This window comes from Gymnoscopelus microlampas (genome assembly GCF_963454915.1).
Source record: "Gymnoscopelus microlampas genome assembly, chromosome: 15".
Taxonomy (NCBI): Eukaryota; Metazoa; Chordata; class Actinopteri; order Myctophiformes; family Myctophidae; genus Gymnoscopelus; species Gymnoscopelus microlampas.
The window spans coordinates 6,549,164-6,575,815 of record NC_139952.1 but is presented as its reverse complement, the minus strand read 5'-3'; the positions used below and the strand labels follow the sequence as shown (position 1 = coordinate 6,575,815).

At 40.8% G+C, this 26,652-nt stretch overlaps 1 pseudogene across 1 annotated transcript in view; it reads right to left on the bottom strand.

The window, feature by feature from the left end:
* LOC311061604 (delta-type opioid receptor-like) overlaps positions 1–26,652 on the bottom strand; it is a 32,133-nt pseudogene that overhangs the window by 598 nt on the left and 4,883 nt on the right. The window contains exon 3 of the transcript in view: positions 1,230–1,585. The product of the transcript in view is annotated as a delta-type opioid receptor-like (transcript). The remainder of the gene's footprint in view (positions 1–1,229; positions 1,586–26,652) is intronic.

Here is a 26,652-nt window from a genome sequence, read left to right as displayed (position 1 = left end):
TCTGTAGTAAGGTCACTCACAGTGTACTATGGTAACCATACCAGCTCTATGGGCTGTTAACAGTTAATAACATTACAGTAAAGCTGTACATTGACGCTGAGAAGCGCTGCGGTCGGACACTTTTTTATCGCTCCCTTCACCCAGGGCTAATGAAGGCTGGGTGATGAAAGCTTTTATTTCTCTTACATGGGATTAAACCAAAGGAGCACTTCACCCATGTTTTACTTTATCATCATATAATTGGTCCTCACTAATGCTAATTATAAGATGGCACCTTTTCTGTCTACTCACTCTGTGTCTCAGAGGAGGGTTCAGTTCAGAAACATCATTTCAAACAAGATTTAAACCTTTTAAATGTATTTTGTTTGAGTCAAGAACAATGGCTTAGTTTAGTTTAGTTTAGTTTATTTCGATCCTTATATTTCAGCAGGCCAACTTTCCAGGAAGATAGAGGCTAAAGTTTCTATTCTATTCAGTAGTTTCTATTATATAATCCTCAACAATGATGTCACTATGGTAGGCAGGTTTCTGAACTGTCCACAGCCCATAATGATCATAGTGAGGACAAATTATTATGAAGATCAGATTGAAAATGGGTTCTCCTTTAACAGGGTTCCCACCACCATGACACAATTTATTCTGCAATGAAGTCATGACGTATCATAACATAAAAATCACACCCAGTGTGAAGTGGGCGGTGTGGTCACAGTGTTCATCACAGACCCATGACTCACTTAAAAAATCACACCTGTGTGAAGGTAGCGGCGCCTTTGATACATTTTGTCATCAATAAGTGTTTATAATGTGTTTATAGCCACGTGTCACGTGAAGCTTGACCAATCACTTTGTTGACGTGTCTGACCAATCAGAACGTTGACGCAAAAGCCAGGTATAGAGGGCTAATATCCGCTCTATAGCGCCGCTAAAAAACATAAACTATGCACATGTGTCATGTGTCTTGCTAGCCAATCACAGTGCTGAATAGAGTCAGCCAATAGAGTCAGCCAATCACAGTGCAGCTAGTGGTCATCACAGTGATGGAAGCTCACTTAAAGAAAAGTATAGATTTGCATTGAATGTGTAGGGGTTAGGGGTGTACAATGGGTGGCCAATCACAGTGCAGGGTTAGGGGGGTACAATTGGTGGCCAATCACAGTGCAGCAAATGTCAATGTCCCAACCTCACATATAGGGGCGGTTACACCGCCCAAAAATGGGTTATTATCTCACCACTGTCTGACACTTTGGTCACTGTCATGACCATGATGGGCACCCCGATGGCCGAGGACAGCACCCAGACGAGGACGTTGATCAGCTTAGCTCTGGCGGGCGTTCTGAACTCCAGAGCTCTGACGGGGTGACACACGGCGACGTAGCGGTCCACACTCATCATGGTGAGCGTGAAGATGCTGGTGAACATGTTGTAGTAATCTATAGCGATGACCACTTTGCACAGCACCTCGCCGAAGGCCCACGTGTTCATGAGGTATTTGGCGCTCTGGAAGGGAAGCGTGCTGGTGGCCAGGGCGTCGGCCAGAGCCAGGTTGAAGATGTAGATGTTTGTGGCCGTCTTCATCTTGGTGTATCTGCTCAGGGTCACAGAGCAAAGGGTACATTAGTGTTGGGATCAGCAGTGAGGAGAGCTCAAGTTGTGAGCTTGTAGATGTGCTATTTTTGCTACTTTTACGTACACTGTACATACAGAAAATTATAAAAGAAATATACTGTACTAAATCCCTAAAAGTGGATTTAATTCATTCACAAATTAAAAATAAATGAAAGATGGAGATTCAGGGTTTCTTAACAGCGTGTGGTGGGAACAGGGATTTGTAAATGATGCTTGCAGTGTGGTGTGTTTTTACATCCTTGGATGAGAACTAATTGCCTCATGTTAGAGATATGCAGAACACACACCATGTAATGCCAATTCTCCATGGCTTAGCTCTAGTTAGTTCTAAATGAGTGATTTGAGATAACGATGTGATACAACTGGCTTGTTGCTCTCTCATCAAGCATCATACTCGCCGGGAAGACACACGGGTGTTAAAAACAGTTTGTGTGTGTGTGTGTGTGTGTGTGTGCGTGTGCATGCATGCATGTGCGCATGTGTGCGCTCGCATGTGTGTGTTCATGCATAGAGTCTGTGTTTGTGTGAATATTCTTGACTTTAACTTCACTTTACTTTCTTTACTGTAAGTCTCTTGGTGCTTTACAGTAGTTTTCTTTTTTAAATATATGAATATTGACATATCAGGGTCAGTGATTCTCAACAGGGATGCTTACTGTACAGTAGTGTATGTTATATATACAGTATGTATGCTACTTCACAGCAGTAAGCCTCCTAAAAGGAAAGTATTCTCACATGACTTGATTAGATATTCTACTGTATACAAGACAGCATACATGCACATGCCTTGTATTGATCTGAATAACTTTAGTCTACATGGGATTCTTAATGCATGCATACATACATGTCATGAAACCAGGTGGTGGTGCCTAGGGGTGCTTTATGAATTAATAGTGGTGAGACTTGGACATCAATGTTTGAATATATGATCGATCAATGCATTTACAGCAGTTATCCTCAACATGTTAAGGATCTACATCACCTCGGTGTAGGGGTCAGTACTCATTATGCCGAATGTCCCATTTCAAGTTTTCAAATGTATAGAAATATTTTGAAAATAGCAGATCTACAAGCTCACAATGCGTCGCGTCGCGACGCATTGTGAGCTTGTAGATCGGCTATTTTCAAATGGCCAAAATAAATATAGGGCTGAAGTGTAAAAGTAAAAAGTACTGAAAATTGGAAATACTCCAGTAAAGTAAAAATCACACCCTGTGTGAAGGTAGCGGCGCCTTTGATACATTTTGTCATCGATATTTGTTTATAATGTGTTTATAGCCATGTGTCACGTGAAGCTTGACCAATCACTTTGTTGACGGGTCTGACCAATCAGAGCGTTGACGGGTCTGACCAATCAGAGCGTTGACGGGTCTGACCAATCAGAACGTTGACGGTGAACACGGATAAAGTCAGGTATAGAGCAGGATCCGCTCTATACCTAAAGGTATAGAGCGGCTAGCGCCGCTAAAAATACCTCAAAATTGTATTAAGTACAGTACTTGAGTAAATGTACTTTGTTGCTTTACACAACTGCCCACTAGTGGACAATATTGGTGAAGGATGACTCATCTGACCATAAAACCATTCTCCACATCTCTGTAGACCAGAGTCTATGGTTTTCTGCACCACTGAACTCTCTAATGTGCATTAGTGTTTGTAATGAGCTGTGTACTTTAGTCACTGTTTAAACAGCAGCCAGTTGAGCAGTCTTCTTTGTGACTGAAGCTCATCCATGCCATCCATGACCCAACAACGAACCTCTTCCATAGTCACTTACATATTTTTCTTCTTGCCTGCCTCAAATATTTTCATCTTGCTATCTTGATCTAAATCACAGTCCACTGGGCCTGCTCAGCATGTATATATTTATGCCACAGAGCATGAGGGTGTTAATTGCTTAATTGCATCATGCCTGTACAGATTTGTTATGTTTCTCCACTCATTTTTCAGGTTTGTTCTTGAACCATATGCAATCCCTATTCTGGGCTGAACATTCAGTTAAAATTGAAGATCTTCAAGCTCTCAACATGTCACGTGAGCTTGTAGATATGGTATGTATTTAGATTTTGGTGTAGAGGGGAAATGCTAGAGGCCTGGGGGACCACAGTGACTAGGGTTTAAATGGTTAATTTGTCACTATATACCTATATAAAGTACTGTATATGAAGGTATGCGTGTATATGACCTCACTTAGAGTGAGGATCTTAAGAGTTAAACACTCATGGCTTTTTCTGTGTGATTTGTGGGGTCTTTTTGCCGTGGCAAAAAAACATGATTTTCCAAATGAATTGAGAATTTCCAGCGATGCTTCTGATGATTTGCAAGAAGGGAGAACAGAACACTCATGAATATTTTAGCAGAGATAAAAGGTAGTTCTATTTCATACAGACAATCAAACTATCTGATTAAGTATGCAGTGAAGAATCCAAATTAAAGCAATGCCATGGTCAGGATTGGAATATTCAGTTACTCTGCACTAAGGATTTGGTAAGTACTTCCTCTGCATATTAGATAGGCAACCTTGGTTGATGGTTTTAAGAGACAGCTAAAAACACACTTTTATGACCTTGCTTTTAATTGAACTTTGAGTTTGAGTTTATCCTTCCTTACATTTAGAGTTTAAATTTCACTCTTTACTAGATCCTTACTTTTATTTCATTATCTGTGTCCAGTGTCCATTGTTTTTATTTTGATGTGAAGCAGTTTGAACTGCATTTATTTCTGAAAGGTGCTCTATAAACTAGAAAATGTATTCCTCGGAGCACAGGTCTCCGCCAGTACTGTTCCTGATTAATCCTGTCTTACCTATTTATATTACATATTGTCACGTGTCACTTGACCAATGTTAGCTTGATCCCGTTAGCTTGACCAATGTTACCTCACTTCCAAAAACATAAATGTTTTTTGGAAGTGACACACCTATGTACAGTATAGGATTTTATTTCGTCACGTGTCTCGCTAGCCAATCAAAAGTATTGGTGACAACATATTGTCACGTGTCACGTGAAGCTTGACCAATGTTTGCTTGGCTGGGGGGGGGGGACGACGACACACAGTGTGACGGGAACGAAAACATACTCTCCACCATGCCTTCGGCCTGGCGGAGACAATAAAGGTTATGTCATTATTCTTGAATTATTCACAGCAGCTCTTAATGCCATACATCATGTTGTGCCTCTGAAGAAGCTGTTAATATACATTATTGGGTATTTCCATTTACAAAATAAAAAACATTCATATGCACATTTTCTAAAGCCTTTTTAACTGGATAGGTTTAGCCATTTTGATTTATTGAAGAGCCTATTAAAGTTATGTCTCCTCAAATGTTTCACCAAGGTTTGTGTGAGTCCATCGATTAGCAGTTGTCCCTAGATGATGTAACACTGAACACAAAAATAAAGTGTGTGTGTAGTAGGCCTTTAGGGAAGAACATGATATCTTCAAAGTGTGGGAACAGAATGTTTCTTTTTTTTTACTTAGACTGTGACTAACAAGCTTTTAATATTCAACTTTCCGTAAGAACTGTCTGTGACTTAAAATACATCACCGTAGCACTGTGACGTCTGTGAGAATAAATGAAATATTTATACTCGGGGAAAGAGAAAATTATTGGATATGACAGCACCAGTAGTCAGATCTTAAGGGCATAAATAGACTTGAACTTTGTGCAGTTCACCCTTAAAGGTGTAGTGAAATGAAAAATATGTTTTTCACACTTTTAGAGCATATCCGTGGTCATCATATGGGCATACCTACCAATAGATGCCAAAAAAAATGAAAAAAACCCATTTTTGTGTATTTTTACATCTAAAGTCCCTAAAAAGCCAATCTTAATTACTTCCTGTAAACGAAAACGTGCTGCGTGATGACATAACACAGCCTTCATGAAAATAAATGAATCTTGATTACATGCACCTGTTTGATTCCCATAGCTGCACGTTCTTCAAACACAGCTGATTTTAATTACAGAGATACTCCGTTTTGAATCTCATTGAAGATGAGTGTATTACTCATTTTAAACTTCATCTGCACACTAAAATATGTATCTGAAAACATTATAGGTTAGAAATAAGCCAGGTAGTAGCAAACGTGCTTCACTGGCCGTCTCTCTCTCACTTGTAAACAAACACTAGCCGTGTGCCGCACGGCTGAAGTGATTGAGATCCAACGTCCCATAGCCTGAAGGGATGGGACCTTCTGATTGGTTTAGAGTCGTTGAGCCGACGTTTCAGGCTGAACCTTCAAAATAAAATGACCGAAAATGTCACTTCAGTGCGTCTTTAACAAGCGGACGCAAGCAACTGATGAGTGTTGTAGGACAGTACTGTAGTAATCTCTGTAGTACTGTAGTAGTACTGTACTGTAATACTGCCCTTGATGGGGATTTCTTACTCTATCTGTTCCAACCCTTTGATTCAGCCCATCAGCCTTGTCAACTGTCAGGGGAGAGGATTACATTTGTTTTGCAAATTACGTTCATGATTCTACTGTGATTCAAAGGAAGTTATTTCCCCTCTTCCAATCTGAGCTGGCATGACGCACCCAATATCCCACGTGCACTATGTGTGCCACCTCAATATCCCACTGTGCATGATCTGTGCCACCCCGATGCCTCCCGAAGTGCCTATAAGGGCTCGAGTGGACACAGAAGGAGTTGATACTGATCTTGTGGGTGAGAGATAAGAGTTTTTTTTAGATGAAACCCTGATTTTGTAGTTTATTTTCCAATGTAGGTTTAAAACTACACCAGATTAAAAACATGGCAGGCTAATAAGCAACAAATAGCATTTAATGAAATGGTTGAGTTAGATTTAGGTGTCCTCTGAACCATGTTGTTCCAATGTGCACGCATAGACGGTAGTCAATAGTATGGTCAATGCACAGTGCACACTGACACACATAAATCTAACTTAGCTGCACTATGTCACAGTGTAGACTACAAAACCACCCTAGGATTTTATCCTCTTTAAGTCGTTTCTCTGTCTACAAGCTCACTGTGAGTTTATAGATTTTCGTAGACAGTAGCATGCAACAAAGTATAAATCAGGGGTTACAGTCAACATGCACAGTGGCAGCATGGTTAGATGACACCATGACAACACTTGGCATGACAAAAAAAAAGCCAACAGTAGAACTTGCTGCAGGGGTCTCTTGTTCATGGTAATAAAGTGATTTGCAGGGATTCTGGGCAGAGAGTTGCAGGTTGTTGCCACTGATGCAAAGCATGCGGCCGACCTCAGCAGGTGCACGGCTCAATCCTGCTGCGACGAGACACGATGGTCTAATTCCTAGTGAGGGGGAGGCTGACAGATGTTTATGCATAAATCACACAAGCTGTGAAGAAACAGCAGCTCTCTCCTACACGTCACGCTCAGCACGTGCCCTTAATTAGCCAGCCACAGAGCACAGAGCAATTCAAGGTTCAGTGAACATCATTAATTCACAAAGGAGAGGCTTTTTTGTTTCCGTTTTGCTGTTATAAAGGCTTGTAGAAGTCACATTGTGCCATGAAATCAGCCTTCATTGCAGGATGTCATGTTATGTTACAATCAATTCTCAACCTGTTGTTTCGGGGTGCGCTGGTTTCAGCACACCCCAACCCCCTCTTGTGTGTTGGCTAGTGCTGCGCGCCCTAGCGAGACCTGACAGAATGGGTTCGACGCTTGCGCAGTATGATGCTTGCAACCAGTGTGACGTTGTCTGTTAAGGGGTCTATTTGTGTATTTTTATTGTTGTTACTTTGTTACCCTTTTGCCTTGGTGTTCTGTACCCTTATTTTGTAGTATGTTCTGTGCCTTCCTGTCTGCCCCTGTATTTCTGTACCTGCCTTGTCAGTCTTGTGAAAATTGTCTGTAATTCCACCTGTGTCCTCTTAGTCCCCCGGCCTATCCCAGTGTTGATTGTCAGTTGAGTGCACCTGTGTCCTGTTACCCCTGTGTCGATATAAATGCCCCTGTTTCTTTAGGTCTTCGGCAGGCTGTCGTTCAGTGTTAGTGTGTTATATTCTGTACTTAGGTTGAAAGCCATCTGTATTTTGAGTCCTTGTTTTGATATCCCCATTTAATGGGGAGTTTGAGTTGGAAAAGAAACCTCCAGAACTTTGATTCCTGCCTATACAATTTCAGTTGGAGCAGGAAAGGTTGAGAGTGTGAGACAGCATTAGAAAGGGACACATCAAAGTTAAAGTTAGAAAAGGAGTTATTCTCATAGAGTAAGAGATTTACATTGGAGCACATGGAAGTTGGAAGTTTGATCAAGCTCTCCTTTGCCATGCAGTTAAAAATAAAGGTCATTGGGAGTAGGAATGTTAATTCAGTAAGGGGGGACAGACAGACAGTGGGAATGTCCATTCAGTAAGGGCAGACAGACAGACAGTCAGTGGGAACCCTCATGAAAAACTGCTACTGAATTACTACACAAAAGCTACTTGTGTAGTAGTGGCTGTATAGTCACCTGTAGCAATTGTGTAGTAAATCTGTAATTTATTCACTATTCACAATACATCAGTAGAGTTTCTTAGTGAAACAGTAGTGTTCCCAGTAGTAATCAAGCCGAGTAGTGAAAAAGCTGTTAGAACATTACTGCTTTACTACAAGGGCATTTAAATAGAGATTGTGTAGAGATTTTACTACTGGCTTGTGTAGTGAATATGCAGTAACTACTATACAGAATCACTACAAATATTTAAAAAAGTGATCAAGTAGAGTTTTTACTACCTGCTAGTGTAGTGCATGTGTAGTAACAACACTACAGAATCCACAACAGTAGCCGAGTAGTGAAAAAGCTGTTAAAACATTACTGCTTTACTACAAGGGCATTCAAATAGTGATTATGTAGAGTTTTTACTACTAGGTTGTGTAGTGAACGTGTAGTAAAAACACTATATAATACTCTACAGAAGCTGAGTAGTGAAAAAGCTGTTAAACATTACTGCTTTACTACAAGGGCATTCAAATAGTGATTATGTAGAGTTTTTACTACTTGATTGTGTAGTGAAGATATAGTAAAAACACGACAATCCTCTACAGAAGTCGAGTAGTGAAAAAGCTATTAAAACATTACTGCTTTACTACGAAGCCATGTAATTGATCAAGTAGAGTTCTTACTCTACTTGATCTGGTCTTTGCTGGTCAAATGGGTGGACTGCCCAGCAAAGACCAGCTTACCAGCTAGACTTAGCTGGTCAGATGGCTGGACACTGGACAGACCAGCAAAGACCAGCTCAGCAGCTGGTCAGGTTTGGTTAGATCAGTGGTTCTCAACATGTGGATCGGGACTCCCAGGGGGGTCCCCACATGATTTGGGGGTGGTCCCCAGATGACAGTGAAGTGACAATTTAAGGACCTTTAAGACCTTTTTAATACCTAAAAAAACAAAACACCATTACTCCATCAAAAGTAACAAACTATAATATAAAAATGGTCAAACATTGGCCAAATTGTCTAACAATAATAATAATATAAGAAAACATTTTGAAAATAGCATCTACAAGCTCACAACACCTTCCTTGCGAGGCGTTGTGAGCTTGAAGATCTGCTATTTTCACAATAGAGTCAAACTAAACGTAAATGCATCAACTCCTACATTCCAAGTGCTTATCAGGGTGGGGGGTCCCCAGCTCAAATATGATTCTTTTGGGACGTCGCGGCCTGAAAGGGTTGGGGACCACAGGGTTAGATCACTGTTTCCCAAACAGTGGGTCGGGGCCCATTTGTGGGTCATGGACACATCACAAGGAAAGATCCCTTTGTTTGTTTCTTACAAAAATATATTACTATATTATTTCAAAACATTTCCCACCCAAAAATCGAAAATCTTCATCAATAAAAAAATAAATAAATACAAAATCTAAGAATCATACATCATACCTGCCATTAGACTGTGAAGTTTTTCTTCTGTTACAATACCCCCCCCCCCCCCCCAGTATATACAGTATACAGTAGGCCTATACAGTATATTTTATTTTATTTTATTTTATTTTATTTTATTTTATTTTATTTTATTTTACATTTCTTGTCCTTTTCTTGTGATGTGACATAGATAATATATTTATTTTATCGCAATTGGCAAATAATATGCTAGTTTGATTCTAAATAACACTTTTTATTGCTATGGTTACCAAAATGAACAGATCTACAGATCTACATCTTGTCGCAATTCGATGCGTTGTGAGCTTGTACATCTATTCTTTTTTTTTTTTTTACAGAGAAGTGCATTATGGGCCCTGAGCAGTGTTGCCATATCTGCTTATTAAGCGACTTTGGGCTTGTTTTTCTGTAAAGTTGCTTCAATTGCTTGTAAATATTAGTAAAAGATTTCACTTCTTTTTGATAGTAGAAATAGCAGATCTACAAGCTCACAAAATGCATTGCAAATGCGACGCACTGTGAGCTTGTAGATCGGCTATTTTCAAATCTGCAAATGTCGCTTCTTTTGGACTTAATTGTTTTCACAGACCTGGCTGCTTATTTCTCTCACAAAATCTGGCAACAATGTCTCAGCATGCTCGCGACTGCGCGGCGAGAATGAATGTTGTCTCGAGCCTGCAGCACTTCAATAGAAAGTTAGATAAATTGCGTTGCTTTGGATTCATCAAAAAGAATTATAAACCGGCTTCAGAGAAGATAAAAGGATGAAGAAGAAGCGGCGGACATTTTAGGTGAGTGTTGACACACAGAAATACTGTTTGTGTAGGCTTTTTAGCCTACTATTACTGTATTGATAATAAGTGCGTAGGCTGATGTTTTTGAAGTCAATGACCCAACTCTACACATTGTTTAGTTATTTAAATTGTCTTGATAACGGGATTATGACTAATTTATTAATTTAAAGAGAACTCTCAGCTGAGAAGCAGTATGCTGCTCTTTGACAGTAAGTTCAAGTTATTTTAGCAATGCAGATTTTCAACAATAGTTCAACTCTTGAGAGCGTAAAATGAAACGTATCATTTTAGCATCTTAAGAGTTAAAAGGTATATAAGGGTCCATTAGTTTACCATAACCTTTCATTCACGGTACCCCTGAATTACACTGTTACATTTTTAGGATCTTGTATCATTTTACACTACGTAAATATCCCCATCTTTCCACAGCATGAAATGTCCATCAGCTTGCATCAGTACTGACTGCAAATAAATGTATACTTGACGTTCAACCACTTGAACCTTAGCATCCCTATTCTGGGGGAACATTCCCCAAAAAAGCCGATTTATAAGCTCACAATGTGACGCGTTGTGAGCTTGTAGATCTCGTGATCTGGTGTAGATGTCATCAGGTATTTTACTGAGCATTTAGGATCTAAGGTTAAACTTACAGAAGTGATATATATTGTTGAATTCCAAATATTCAGAAATGATTCTGATTTAAATTACATGATTTGTTTTTGTACATCTTTACAGATCTCCCAGAACTTCTGAGCCGAGTTGAAGCTCTCTCGGGGGCTTTAGACACAGGGGTCACCCTGAGGCCCTGTCAAAATCAAGCTGCACAAAAAGAGGTAGTTGTTACACAATATTATATTTATTTTCTATCAAATTGGGGGTTCTTGAAATAAATAAGTAAATATAATATTTACTTATTTATTTCAAGAACCCCCAATTTGATAGAAAATGTCCTAATCTACGTGGTCTAAAGCCAGTATTAATTTGACTGTTTTTGTCACGTGCCACTTCTCAGCTATCCAGCTCTAACCTTAGACATTTGTCAGTGTTGTCGATAACTACTATAACTTCTACCACTTTTTTTGGTCACATGATTGGATACTGGATTCTGATTGACTTAAAAAAAAAGGTTGTGGGCTAACAACCCTCTGTTTTTTTCCCCGCCCACTTTTGTGTTGCAAGGAGACATTCTGATTGGCTTATAGCAGTCACATGGGCAAGCCTACCCTACCATGCTGAGTGTATTCTGAAACAATTAAGGATTGTAACTCAATAGCCTTGCATGTTTTCTTTCATTTATATGGTCGAAGTGGTAGAAAAGCAATTTACCACTTGAGGGTCGTGTGTTATGGTCTGATAAAGCCACTGTTTCTGGGTTGTTTTGCACTTGCATAACCCACTCTCTCTCGTGGTAAATAGCTTACTACTACTAGTAATATTCAATAATTTCTGAAGTTATTCTGTACACTGTTCTGTTTCTTTTTCAGACTGACATTGGAGGAGGGGTTCTTGTGCCAGAGCACTCCCTCCGGTACATCGACCACTCCAAGCACTCAGCCTTAACAAACGGTCTCCTGACCCTCCTGTTCAGCAGAACTGAACTAGCACAATGCAGCATCACAGGTAGGGGTGTGCTCAATGGTCTCAATGGTTCATTTATATAGCGCCGTTAATCCAAGGCGCTTTACAAATATTGCATTACATTTACCCATTCACACACGCATCCATACACCAATGGCGGAGGAAACCATGCAAGGCACCAACCTGCTCACTGGGAGCAACCAGGGGTTCAGAGTCTTGCTCAAGGACTCTTCGACACTAACTCTGGGGGAGCCCGGGATTGGTTTAATGCCTTTATTGATACGACAGCATACTGACAGGAAACTGGTAGAGAGAGAGACAAAGGTCGCCCGGATCGGGAGTCGAACCGGCGACATCAGAGACATTTGTGATCTGCGCAGTAGGCCAGCGGGAGCCCACAAAATGACCTTTTCTATTGATTATTCATGCCACAGAGAATTGAGTTCAATAATATGTTCTTGTATTTGTCGCATGTCTAAAACAATAATTTGACTTCAATTCTGGATGGGGACTATGTAATTAATACACTTTAGTGGAAATTATCTATTAGCAGCATATATCTCATTCCTATACTGAGTCGGCCTGTGTGTATAATTAGTAATCATAATACAATTAATCATTGTATGCCAATCATAATGATGATCATCCTAAAATAATAGCAAAAGTGATTGTGATAATTATGGTTATCCTGATAATTAGCTGATAATGGTGATACAATGTTTGTCCATATTGCCCACCCCTAATTACAGGAAAGAAGTGCAACATCCAGAAAGACGTTGCCACCCCGAAGCCCATGCTTGACCCGCGGAAGCTTCAAGCTGTTGTTGGTGAGATTTTAAATTATTGTTTCTTGCTTCATGACCTGAAATGTTAACATTTGACACAACTTTAGGTCGACAGACAAGGGTCTGTCGCGATGTCCCTCCCACTCGGAAGGATATAGAGACACAGGGCGAGAGCACACAGTAGGATGGTTTTAAAAATCTTTGGGATCATAATGACTCTACATTAGAGGCATATCTATATGCCTCTAATGCATATCTGAAAGCTTTTTGCTGAAAATAGCCGCTTGGCAAGCTTACAGCGCTTGTACAAGCTTACAACGCTTTAAACACATTTGCCTTCCCCACAAAAAGGATGAGGTTAAAAAAGGGTGGGGTGGGCCATTGCAATTTTTGTCGCATACCGTACTTCTGAGACACTTAATCACACCACGGTTAAAATTGTGTCATCGGGACAGCCCTAATATCTATGTCTTATGGATCATACCCTCGGAGCCCAAACAATCCTAACCTGACAAAGGTGGGTGTGTTCCAGCGGTTGTTATCTCTCCCATTGGTCATTGAATGGCACTACTGGGCGATGATGGTTCAGCATTGCTCTAGTCTGTTACCCAGAATTCAATTTTAATCATTAATCTGTTTTCTCTCCCTCATACAGCCTACGTGATGGAGAAATGCGGCGTTCCCAAAAAGAAAGTTCTTAAGGTGGTGACAGCAAAGCTTAACTACGAGGACAAGGTAGGGAAGCCAAAACGTCCCAAGAAGACCGGTGGGCCAAAAAAGAAGACATCACAGAAGTTCACCTCCAAATATACGTAATGAAGTCTAGACCTTAGCTGAAAAAAAAAAAAGATAATCAGATCTGGGCCACATCCAGATTGGAATCCAAACGGTATTAACATCACGTGACCATTAAAACCAATCGGATTCCAATCGGGATGTGGCCCAGATCTGATTCAGACTGAGCTTGGCTGCCACTGTAAATGGGGTCCCCGTTTATTTTTATTTTTATATATGTATATGTATTGTTTTTATTTATATTGTTGTTCATTTTTGGCTTACTCGGTCCAAACCAAAGGGCTGTCACCATTATATGTTGTTTCCGCAGTTTGGGCGGCAGCTCAATTAGTTGTGTTTGTAAAGGCCAAATAGAGTATTTGGACGAACGAAAAACTGGGACACCATCACAAGTCCAAATGACAGACAAAGAATCGTTATCAAGTTTCCCCTCAGAACAATTCTGTGTGTTAATTGTATTGATTTATATATTATTTTTATTTATATTGTTGTTGTTCAAGGGCATGCCTTAGGCCCCATTTACACCGGTAATCAGATCTTGGCCACATCCAGATTGGAATCCGAACGGTATTAACATCACGTGACCATTAAAACCAATCGGATTCCAATCTGGATGTGGCCCAGATCTGATTCAGACTGAATTTGGCCGCCACTGTAAATGGGGTCGCTGTCCTAGTGAAAGTGAGTGCCTGTCTGTGCTCAGGTTGAGTCAGACCTATTATTCACTCCAAACCTGATAAGAAATTAATGCACACTGGCTACAGTGCACCTTTTATTCCTCTTTTGTTAAACATACAGCCTGGATAATCTGATCAGATCTGGACCACATCCAGATTGGAATCCGAACGGTATTAACATCACGTGACCATTAAAACCAATCGGATTCCAATCTGGATGTGGCCCAGATCTGATTCAAACTGAACTTGGCTGCCACTGTAAATGGAGTCCAACTACAGCAATGAATGTACTGCCAGACAGATAATATATTTTGTATTGATATTTGTATTGTTATTGTTGTTATTGTTATATAAATGTTATATAATTGTTATAATTGATTGATTTCATGTCCCCTCGAATAACTGAACCTGAGCATGATTCTGAATTGATAAATGGTAATGTAACCAGTTTCATCATCAGAAATTGCTGATATGCAGTGGTCAAGTAATGAGTAGATGTTGTCATTACTTAATAGTAAGGCAGAAGTAATTGAATGACAATTGTGTAGAGCTTTAAAAGTGACCCAAAAGGGTTTAAGTAGTAACAAAAAGTAATTTGTTAGTGATCAGTAGTGATAAAACACTACATGAACACTACACACAAGGATGGAGTGACTCAATAGGGATTGTGAAGAGATACAGCGGTAAATGTGTAAGCATTCTGTAGACTTTCAGAAGTAATTCAAAAGGGTTTGTTTAATAGTAAGACAGAAGTAATTGAATGATAATTCTGTAATGTTTTAAAAGGGATTCAAAAGGGTTTGTGTAGAAACAAAGTAATTCATTAGTGACCAGTAGTGATAGAACACTACATAACACTACACACAAAGATGGAGTGATTCAGTAGGGATTTTGAAGAGAAACAGGGGTAAATGTGTAAGCATTCTATAGAGTTTTAGAAGTAATTCAAAAGGGCTTGTTTAATAATAAGACAGAAGTAATTGAATGATGATTCTGTAATGTTTTAAAAGTGATTCAAAAGGGTTTGTGTAGAAACAAAAAGTAGTTCATTAGTGATCAGTAGCGATAGAACACTACATAACACTACACACAAACATGGAGTGATTCAGTAGGGATTGTTAAGAGAAACAGCGGTAAATGTGTAAGCATTCTGTAGAATTTCAGAGGTAATTCAAAAGGGTTTGTTTAATAGTAAGACAGTAGTAACTGAATGATAATTGTGTAATGTTTAAAAAGTGAATCAAAAGGGTTTGTGTAGGAACACAAAGTAATTCATTAGTGATCAGTAGTGATAAAACACTACATGAATATTTTCCATAGGGATTGTGTAGAGCTGCAGCAGTAGATCTGTAAGCATTGTGTAGTAATTCAACAATGAATGTGTAGTGATTGTATAGTTCTTTCCAAAAAGCCTATAGTGAGGCTGAAGTAATTAAGTAGCAGCCAGGCAGTGATTTGAATAGTAATTATGTAGTAATTATCAGTAGTGATTAAGTACTGAAACGGGACATTTCTCCACATTTTACTATTGAAATCACTACATAAATCACTACTAATCGCAATAGCAATTGAGTAATGAAATGGTAGTTTTTGTGTAGACATTTTGTAGTAGTTATGAGTAGTGATTCAATAGTGTTTTTTCACGAGGGAATGTCCATTCAGTAAGGGGGACAGACAGACAGACAGACAGACAGACAGACAGTGGGAATGCCCATTCAGTTATGGGGGACAGACACTCCTGCAATATTCTGTGAGGTATACTTGTGGTTATATTCAATTTATCACAGAGGTGTTGTGTCTGAGGTTGGCGGCAAAGTGAAAAGAAAACCCTGTACAAATCTTGTGTGACAAAGGAACCTTACAGAATGTGAATTTGGGTGTTGTTTGGTCATTTTCAGTTGTGCAAAGGGGCATAACCATGTATACAGATGTCTTATATCATGTAGGCAGCCTGTTTACAGATACGGTCTATGTGAACATTATGAAATATCCGTGTGAGCAGTCTGTACAGCAGTAACTACAATTTCCGAGAGGTGACCCTTTTATTTGAATCTACTTTTTTTATATGTATTTGTTTGTTCTGTTTTGTTTTATACTCTATTTGTTTGCTTGTTGTTCTTTTTCTTCTGAAAACATTGGTGTCACGTATTGTTTTTATGGTTCTTGGGTTCTTAATAAGCTTTATATTGGTAGCTACGAGTGTGATGCGACTTTTTGATGTTTTTAGTGTCTTTACCTTTGGCCGGCACCTCTAAAGGACCGGTGTGCATTGCACTTCCGCACAGGCTAGCCACCATCTCGTCGGCCGTCGTGAGTACAAACTTCCCTAGGCAGTTTGTCTATCTGGAGATGATGATGTTTCATATATCCTTGAGTAGTATAAAATGTTCTCATCTGTCACTTTATGCATATATTATGCATAAAGTGATAGATGTCATGTTAAGTCTTTCAGTTTGTGTGTCTGTCCCTGGGTTCCCTGATTGGAAAACTCAACCCAATCGGCTATACAGATTGGCTAAGCTTTGTGTTACATTTGTGCCCAAGGGCACAAATGTAACACATTTGATTAGGCGAAGTATAGGCTGAAGTGTTTAAACTGTTCCTCATTTTGCTGGGGAACCTACTGGAACACCCTCAAGGAACCTTTTAGGTGCCCGGACCCTCTTTGAGAACGACAGATTACAAATCTTTCTCTTAAGTCCTTCAGGGACGCTGCAGTGGCACCTGCACAAATTGTGGTTGCTATGCTTGCATGCATGGCAATGGTTTGTCTTGTGTGTAACATTAGACCATATGCTCAGCCTATATAAAGAGTAGAGATGCTTTTAGGAATCTACTGTTTACCTGTGAAGAAGAGTGATGGAGTGTGACATACATACCAGAGAGAGATAGAAAAACATAGAGGTCAAAGAGTGAGCAGCAATACAGAGAACAGCACATAGATAGTGGGAGAGAGAGAGAGAGAGAGAGAGAGAGAGAGAATTGAGAGACCATATAAAGCCAACTCTCTCAGCTTCTGTCTTCTGTTCTTTAGGGGTCATAAGCCCTCATGTCTCAGGTATTCCGCCATCATAGCATGAAGAGAAGTGACAGTGACCTCCACTGTCAAATGATGAATGGACATCAAATGAAGAATGGACAGATCCCGCCTATCTCTGTGACCAGCCAGGGACAAAGATCTCCTCAATGGCTCACCAGGACTTTAAGTCATGCGGGGGAAGTAAAGACACATCGGCTGACCGACACAGGAAAGACAATCCACATCTGTAAACCATGTGACAAGAGCTTCCGACGTTTAGATCATCTGAAGTCACACCAGCGTAGCCACACTGGGGAAAGACCATATCACTGCAACGAGTGTGACAAGAGTTTCAATGTGCTGGGTACTCTGAAGAAACACCAGCGTATCCATACAGGAGAAAAACATTTCCTCTGTAATCAGTGTAACAAGAGTTTTAACAATTCAGATCATCTGAGGACTCACCAGCGTGTCCACACTGGAGAAAAGCCTTTCCACTGTAAACATTGTTACAAGAATTTCAGTCAGTCAAGTAACCTGAAGACACACCATCGTCTCCACACTGGAGAAAAGCCATACCACTGTAAACAGTGTGACAAGAGTTTTAACAATTCAGGTACTTTGAGGACTCACCAGCGTATCCACACAGGAGAAAAGCCTTTCGTCTGTAAACAGTGTGACAAGAGTTTCAATGTGAGTAGTAATCTGATGAAACACCAGCAGATTCACACTGGAGAAAAGCCTTACTATTGCAGACATTGTGAAAAGAGTTTCAGGCATTCAAATATGCTGAAGTCACACAAGTGTATCCACACTGAATAGAAACCAGACACAAATGTTTGTGTTGTGACCATTTCTGTCCACCAGAACCCTCTGGTGTATAGAAATGGTCACAGCACAAACATGGTCTCATGTTCAAGTAGCAACTACGATGGCTGCAAGGTAAAGATGGCTACACACTTCACAAAGTCAGACTGAACCATGACTTTTTTTTGTATGGCCGAACTGATAAACCCTTGGACAGACACATATCAATACATATACTGCCACCAACCGCTTCTGTGTTCTGAACGCCAGAACCCGAGCACTCAGTTATCTGCTCAAAGAATCTGCCCAGCAACACTGCGTCTCGCTCTGTCGGTCTTGAGCCACTGAAGCAGAGTACAGCCAGTGTTCGAAATCAGTGGTTTTAATACCTGGATCTCTCTCCGACGCAATGTTGGAAGTTGACATGGAGGTACCGAGGTATTGCCATTTCTTTTTTTCTATATATTTTTTTATCTCACGATTTTGCAACCCCATTTCTTTTCACCCAGTGCCAATTGTCTAAGTGATCCTGGGCTCTACACTCCCCCGCCAGCCTAGGGAGCCCAGAGCCGAGCTCATGCCTCCTTCAATGCATGAGAGATAACAAGCCTTCTTATCACCCCACAGCGTCCCCGGCGGGAATTGAACCCAGGACCTTCTAGCTGTGAGGCGACAGCGCTACCGACAGCGCCTGATTGTCGAGGTCACAACACAAGAATATCAACGTTCGGCCAATCAGAGAAAACCACATGCACCGGGAGAACAGGTTCGACTCCAGCCCGAGACAACTTTGTTCAACTATGGCTCTGCTTGCTTGTAGCATAATACTGTACATATAACGTGACATACTCTTGTATTCATTGCATCTGTCATTCTAGACTTACAATTGATGAGATGATCAAAGCATTAATAATTACCACGAGCCACCGAGGGTACCGTTGAGCCAAGAGTTCAACGTTGATTGTAGCCGATAATGTAACAAAGATAGGGCTCCTCATAACTCACGTTTATGCTCCAAGGTTTTATTCAAACAAACAGCAGATACGACGTTTCGACCCTTTCGGTCTTTTTCAAGTATAAACAAGAAAGCAGGAAATTACTTCTTTTTATACAGAAATGTATGATTCTGGTCAAATCAGGGGCGAAAATGATCAAATGACACACATATTTTACATTTTTTTACAAAATATTGTTAGAACATTTTCTTGATTTTTAAGAGTTTCAAAAAGAAAAGTTGAAAAGTTTTACAGACTACATATAAGCAGCTCCCTTCATTAATAATAATAATAATACATTTTATTTGTATTGCACTTTACATTTGAAACAAACCTCAAAGTGCTACAGTACATAATAAACAGATAAAAAGAGGAACCATTTGCATCATAATCAAAAAGTCTAAAGCAGGATTAAAACATGTTTAAAAACAAGTTTAAAAAGGAGAGACAGGGTTATTAAAACCGGCTTAAAAAGCGAACCGAATGCTTTGTTAAAATGGTAGGTTTTTAGTGCTCTCTTAAAAGTGTTCACAGACTGTGGAGCTCTGAGTTGGTCTGGGAGTGAGTTCCACAGCCAGGGGGCAGCTGCATGGAAAGCTCGGTCTCCCATGGTACAAAGGTTGGTGTGATGTTCTTTGAGTTTATTAGTGTTTCCGGAGCGGAGACTGCGGGTGGCGGTTTGTGGTTCAATCAGTTCCTTGAGGTAGGGAGGGGGGGCATTTCCATAGATGCATTGGTGAGTTAGCAGGGTGATTTTATATTCTGTCCGGGAGGAGATGGGAAGCCAGTGCAGTGATTTGAGAATGGGGGTGATGTGCTCGTATTTTCGCACTCTCGTCAGGATCCTAGCAGCGCTGTTCTGTATGTATTGGAGCTTTTGAAGGCTCTTGCTAGGGATCCCGACGAGAAGTGCATTACAGTAGTCCAACCTGGAGGAGACAAAGGCGTGGACCAACTTTTCGGCGTCAGGAAGAGTGAGGGTGGGGCGGAGTTTGGCTATGTTTCTAAGGTGGAAGAAGGATGTTTTGCAGAGGTGTTTGATGTGGGTCTCATAGTTGAGGCGGGGGTCCATTTTGACGCCCAGGTTGGCTTGTTTACAAATAAGGCCTAATATCAAAGTCCTCATTGAGTCATGTTGGTGCCATAGTTTTAAGGTAATGGATCCACCATACTCCCCTCCTCAATAGGAGATTGTCTATATCTCCCCCTCGTCTCTGAAGATGCACTTTCTCTATTCCTAGGTATCTTAAAGATGAGACATTGTGGTGTGCCTTTTTAAAATGTAAAGCTACTGGTACTTTTTCATCCCCACTACGTATTGTACTCCTGTGTTCAGCAATACGTGTTTTTAACGCACGTGTTGTCTTACCCACATAGGCTTTCCCACATGGACATCTGAGTAGATAGATTACATTATTCGTTGTACGTGTTATTTTGCCTCTTATTTTCATCTCTTGCCCTGTTGACGGGTGATAGAAAAAGTTGCATTTTTTCTGTAATGTGACATTGAGCACATGAACCACAACGTCGATTACCATCTGGCAGGTCATCTAGGAAAGTGTGATCTGACTTTACCACAATGTCTCTGATGTTATGTGCTCTCCTGTATAGTAGTCTAGGGGGATCTGAAAAGATTTGTCCAATGTTGGATCAGAACTAAGACGATGGCAGTGTTTTTTTTTTTGTATAGTTTTCTGAAAACAATTACCTAGAGGTGAGTATTGTGTGACACACTGTATAGGTTGTACAGACATATTTTTATTTTTCGTAGATTGTAAACATTCTTCTTGGGTTTTTTGGCATACCTTCAATGCTGCCTTGTCTATAATGTCCTGTGTGTACCCTCTTGTTTTAAACATATTTTTTTTAAAGTATCTGTCTGTTCCTGAAATAACTCGTCACATTGCAGATTCTACGGTAAGCTGTTTTTTAAGGGAGTGGGATGAAATTAGTCACTTCTCAATAAAGAATTTCTGTTATAGGGTTTCCTGTATACATCTGTTTGGAATGTACCATTCTCTCTTTTGATTACAATATCAAAAAAAATACTTGGTGTTGGTCATATTCCATAGTAATCTGTGAAAGTGTAATTTCATCCCCTGTCCACAGTATACAAATATCATCTATATATCTTTTCCACATCTTTATGTATGGCAAAAACATATTTTCTGTTGAGTTAAATACATAATTCTGCTCAAAAAGACCCATATAGACGTTGGCTATGGACGGGCTCGCTTTGCTGCCCATACTCACGCCTTTTACTTGTAGATAGTTCTCGTCTTGGAACATGAAGTAATTGTGTGTGAGCCGAGTCTCTGTCAGTTCTATAAGAACGTGCGTTTCTGGTGTTGAATCCGGTGGACGCTGATTCAGGAACAGTGTCAGAGCTTCCAAAGCCCCCTGTGTGGGGTACTGAGGTGTACAGGGATTCGACATCCAAACAGGCCATGTAGGTCACAGTGGTCGGATCCTGAACGAACTTCTGAGTCTTTATTAGGTCTGTTGAATCCTGTGTGAAGGACGGGAGAGATTTCACTATTGGTTGTAGGAAGAAGTCCACATAAGAAGAGATATTTTCAGTGAGAGATCCTATTGCTGCCACTATTGGTCTACCTTTAGGTTGAACAGGATCTTTATGAACTTTTGGCAGACAATAGAAAACTGGAGTGATTCAATGATCTATCTTCATAAAATCGTACTCTTTTTTGGTCAGGAGGCCATTATCCAACCAGTTCTTTAATTGATGATGGATCTCATTTTTATAAGTCACTGTTGGATTGCCAAAAAGTTTTCCGTAGTTCTTAGCATCTCCTTGCTGGTGTATTTCTTTTTACATAATCACTCCTATTCTGAACAACAATAGCCCCTCCTTTATCTGCATTTTTCACAATCAAAGTATCTTTAGAAAGATTGTTCAATGCTTCCCTTTCTTCATTCGATAGGTTGTTATACACCTTATGTTCTTTTCTATTCTTAAGAGTATTTTTAACATCTTGTTCTACCAATCTGCAATAGGTGTCAACAGATGCATTTCTATGTTTCGGTGGAATAAAAGTGGATTTTCCACGAAATCTAGAATTCTCTTTGTTGAATCCATTACAGTTGGTGTATCAGTATCATCCTTATTGCTCTTAAAGAATTCTCTTAGTCTTATTGATCGAACAAATTTATGAAAGTCAATGATTGTGTTAAATTCATCACAGTCAGTAGTTGGTACAAAGGATAGGCCTTTTTTAAGGGCTGACTCACATGCAGTAGATAAGGGTTTGTCACTCAGGTTCATGATGTTAATCATTTCATGGAGTTCCGGGTGAGGTAGAACGTCCTCTGGCCTCCGGCTCTTCCTCTGCCCCCTGCGGCATTTCTTCCTCGTCCTCCTCCTCCGCTGTGGCCGGCGCCCCGTTCTAAAAAAGCGGCCCTGTTTGATGTGGGTCCGCTGGTCTCTGAGGTTGTGTCTAGGTCTGTAGTGGAGGAGTGAATCACATCATTGGCAATGTGAATATGTTCCTGTTTCTTGTCCTTTGGGATCCTCCACAAATAAACTTCATTTTTTTCATAGTCGTTTGCATCTCTTCAAAATGTCCACACTTTCCTTGCTTTTATTTCCTTTTCCACTTATTTTTGTACTCCTCCAATTCGTTTTTGAGTGGTGCCAACCACTCCCTATACATGACTTTGTCCGTATGAGTGTCCGTCTGTTACGTCCCAGATGGTGGTCCAGGAGGAAGGGACGGTAACATATACCCAGATTATACACTTGAGACAGACATAGGATGAGGTTAAAGTAAAGTTGTTTATTAACCAACTAACGTGAACAAAAATAGATGCCAAGTAACAAATACAGGGAGGGTCAGGTGGTGCCAAAGGAAAGAATGTAGTAAAACAAAAACTCACTGTCTAGATAAAATAAAGATCTTACCTACTAAAGAGAAACAAAAATCCTTCCTACTCCAACAATAAACAGAAAATACAATGGGTGGCACTCACCTCTAGACTAGTGGGATTAAACACGGGAATTACCTACGTGCAATATGTACAGGGTACCCCAGAGCTAAACTACCCCCCCTGTACTAAACGTTTGGCAAAAGGTCAAAACGTCTTTAAGAGACTGGAGGTGATTTAGTTAGGACATAGGCATGGAACAAACAAATGAGCTGGTGGAAGCATGATGGGGAAAGAGAAAGATGGCCGCCGTCACAGGTTCTTTATCTATGATGACGATGGAGGTGATTGGTGGAGTGATGAAGGGAAGGACCAACCGGTGGTGAGAGGCGGAGTTGAGTTGAGTGAATGGGCTGGACCTGAGAGTGAGTGACAGAGCAGCAGGCAGAGTGTAGCAGGGAGAAAAACAGCATACACAGTCTCCCCATAAACATACAGTCTCCCCTTGACCATACACGTAACACCGTCCGTATGAGCACGGCCTCAACAGCTCTGTGTCCGTATGAGCACGGCCTCAACAGCTCTGTGTCCGTATGAGCACGGCCTCAACAGCTCTGTGTCCGTATGAGCACGGCCTCAACAGCTGTGTGTCCGTATGAGCACGGCCTCAACAGCTCTGTGTCCGCATGAGCACGGCCTCACGGGTGTCCGTATGAGCATGACCTGAGCATGACCTCAACAGCTGCGGCTGATTGCAACACAAAGATGCAAGCAGTTACACTAATTATACACAAACAGGAGTGCAACACACGCGCGCGCGCACACACACACACACACACACACACACACACACACACACACACACACACACACACACACACACACACACACACACACTTTTGAGTAAAAATACTTAAACAGAGTAAAAATACTTACAATGAGTAAAAATACATAAAAGACGTTAAAATGAGTAAAAACACGTAAAAGTCAGTGATAGGCACCACTCTCTTCACACTGGGTGTGATTTTGTCTGAATATTTGGCCGGACATTGAATTGTGTCGTACGGCTTTTGGGCTCTCTGAACTCGCACCCTGACATATACTGTGACTTAAATTCTTAAACAGATGGAGGAATAGGCTGGCTTACTGTGCTAAATCAGTTTCTTAGCGACCAAAGAGAGAAAGTGATCGTTCCCCTGATTGCTGCAATGAAGCAGAATGGATTATAGTCTAATCTATCAGTCTCAGCTGGTTTGTCATTCAGTCTGCTACTAATGCAATGTGGCTGGAAGCTCATCAGATGTGATTCTATGCTAAACTAACTAGGATTATGAGGAAACTCCTTATGTCATTTAACATTAGAGAGACAAACGAGAATGATTGGAATGAATGGTTTAAACTCAATAATCTGATAATATCCATTGCAGCCGATACTGGATTGGCTAAACCAAAATAATAAAGACCTTTTAAAACGGAATACAGAGCCTTGGAGTTTTACTTTATTCCTTATATCTTTGGTTGTCTCTCTTCAACACGGTTGGTTCCTCATAAGCCACAACAATGCAATGTTCAATAAACATGTAATGCTACATAAACTGACATATTCCCTGGAATACACACACAAACACATACACACAAGCACGCACACAGTCACACACACACACACACACACACACACACACACACACACACACACACACACACACACACACACACACACACGTGCACACACACACACACACACACACACACACACACACACACACACACACACACACACACACACACACACACACACACACACACACACACACACACACACACACACACACAGCGACAGACACACCACAATGTCTACTGGCAACTGCTTGTAATGTTTTGAGCCCAATCCCCACTCCATTATGCCCTAAATCCAGTGAGTCACCATATGATTTAGAACATCCATACTGTAATTCTTACTGAACATGTAAAGGTGATTCATATGTTTTTCAATGTTGTGTCTATCGTGACATAACTCAGACGGCCTTTCAGAACCCTTTATACCTTTTTTGGGTATTTGGGAGGACGGTATCCCAAATACAAAAAGGTATACAGGGTTCCAAAAGGGGGTAGTTGATGGCGTAACCATTGACTAGTATGACCTTTTTTTATCTAATTAGATGTGTTCTCATAAAATCCATTCCAGATAAAACTAGGACACTCGACTGAATTCCAGGACGTAAGGGGATAAGCTCAAAGACGAAGTCCTTCGCCAAGAACAGATCTTGTCGCCAAGCGACATTATGGCAGGTTTCTGCCTGAGGCAGCCACGCTGAGTCAATGTGAATGATAGATAATATGTCTGATGAACCGTGAATGTTTCACACAAAGATTTCAGCGCAGATTATTATAAACGACTGTGTATACAGGAGGATGCTTCATGAGGGGATATTAGATAACAGCCAACAGCAAGCACGCACACACACACGCACGCACGCACACACACGCACATGCACACGCACGCACACGTACGCACACTTCAGTGTGCTCATAACGTACATAATGCACTCTACTCATGAAAGTGAAATCAAAATCATGTAAATAAGTTAGAAAATGCATGGATATCAATTAGGCTAACATATACTGTTCCTTTAACAGTGGAAAACTTATGACACCAAAACAAGTTAAACAGACTTAATAAAAAGGTAAATGAAACATTGAGTAATGGTTTTAATAAACTGAGTTGCAGTGCAACGCTCGGCATGGCAACTCGCTCGCTTTAGCTCGCTCGCCGGTGCCTCCCGTGGCTCAAGTCCGCTTGAGACGGCGCGCCTCCGACGTTTTCAGCTTGTTTTTTGTTGGACCGTCAAAAACGCTGAGAACTGGACTTCTGCGTTTGCTAATGCAGAAGTCCCGAAAAGTCAACATGTGCCTTATTTGCCCCCCCTTCAAGGCACATTTGGTCGTTTGGTCACTAAGTCACAATATGCCTTTTGGGAGTGAGACAGTGTTGGTTCTACTCACTGGTGGTTGGTGAATCTATCTCTGGTGGGACGCTATTTTAAAGACGTCATGCGCACCTCGCCTAACATCTACACTACAGGTTACACAATGGACAATTGATGTCCATCTAGGCTCATTCCTATGTTAATTTATGCTGGTGTGACACCCAGCAGACGGCAGCCTTTGTAAACTTTGTTGAGGTGTGAATTTAAGAGTTGTTTTTAATCGATTCATGTGCGTGCTCCTGCTCAAAAGATAGGTGGGATGACGTGTTACCGCGTGCAATGACCAATGCAACACTGGTTCTACTCCTCCATGGAGTGTGTGACATTATTCTCTCTCGGTGTATCAATGTTTATTCAGCACCATGTTAACACACTCGTCCACCTGCTTATTCCATTTTGTTTCCTCCATTTTCACTCCATGTTTGCCAAGCAGTTATTTTCTGTGAGTTTTTTGTCAAAGTGGCTCCGTTTAACATCCTTAGAAGGTTACTTACAGAACATGGCTCACATCAAAGGGGTTGTCTCTCTGTCTCCCAATCCCCCTTCAATGCAATATGTAGTTAACTATTTTTGCAATTTTATTTAAAGTATAAAATAGTAGTTTAAGTCCTTAATACGCCCTCCCTCACTCAAAACAAAAGCAAGTGACTGAGAGAGAGAAAGAGACAGACAGAGACAGAGAGACATACAGACAGACAGACAGACAGAAAATAAGGTGTGTGTGTGTGTGTGTGTGTGTGTGTGTGTGTGCGTGTGTGCGTGCGTGCGTGCGTGCGTGCGTGCGTGCGTGCGTGCGTGCGCGCGCGCGTTCCGTGTTCAATGCATGATGACTAGCTATG